Genomic DNA, 1,030 nt, shown 5'->3' on the forward strand with positions numbered 1-1,030 from the left:
CCTCTTCTACAGGTTGAGCAGCTCCTGTAGCATCAGTATCAGGGATTACATTCCCCTGAGCGTCAAGTTTCTGACCTGTTGCATTACGCAGATGACCATCCTGGTCATACAGGTTTCCATTCTCGTCCTGTCTGAGAATAACAATCGCAACCATGTTTCGCGACTGATGATCGATCGATGTAAGCGGTGTAGTATCGATCGATGTCGAACGATGTAGAACGGTGGATAATGAAGGTCGGGTGTCAGTCGACGGTTGGGTGTGAGAATCGGTCGACGCGAAAGCTGCTGCGTCGAGCGATGTGGAACTTTGGTCTTTGCGGATCGTTCGTTCCAAGTGAGCAGGATCTTCTGAGAATAGCAGGTGTTTGTCCTTGTTGCTTCTGGTACTGCTGGGTATGCACCTGAAAAAACAAGAAAAAAATTTTGTGTCAGAATGGGGGTAGAGAAGAGAATAAGAATTAATAACACTAAATCTAATGGCGATCAAAGCTCCCCGGCAACGACGCCAAATTTGATACCACTCAGATCCCCGGCAAATTTGATATCACTCAAATTACCCTAAGGAGTGAATTACTCTCTCAAATAAGAGGTTCAGATGCAGTACTTAGGGATCGAATCCACAAGGACTCTAGGATTACTCAACAGATGTAAGATTAGAAATAAAGATAGACTAAGAGGTTTGTTTGTTTAAAAGCAGTAAATGATGAATCGAACAAGGCAATTGTTCGGCTATTTAAGTTGAAGTTGTTTTAAGGATGGGAAAACAACTAGACTTAGGCAAATTTTCAGGTATGAATGCATGCAACTTAGTTTAGACTAAAGGGTTTGACAGTTTTTGAACTCAAACAATGGTAAAACCCAGATAGGTTTTCTTTACTAGATCTCGGATCTCAACTGTCGTCTTTTGACCTCGAGAAAGAGTCGACCGATGTGACGTGATGCACATCGTTCGAGACACCTTTCAAACAATCGATAGACACAATGATAGTCGCGTCGATCGACGGTTCTTCTAGCAAGCCTTGCGAGAGGG

Source organism: Brassica oleracea, chromosome C4 (assembly GCF_000695525.1).
Source record: "Brassica oleracea var. oleracea cultivar TO1000 chromosome C4, BOL, whole genome shotgun sequence".
Taxonomy (NCBI): domain Eukaryota; kingdom Viridiplantae; phylum Streptophyta; class Magnoliopsida; order Brassicales; family Brassicaceae; genus Brassica; species Brassica oleracea.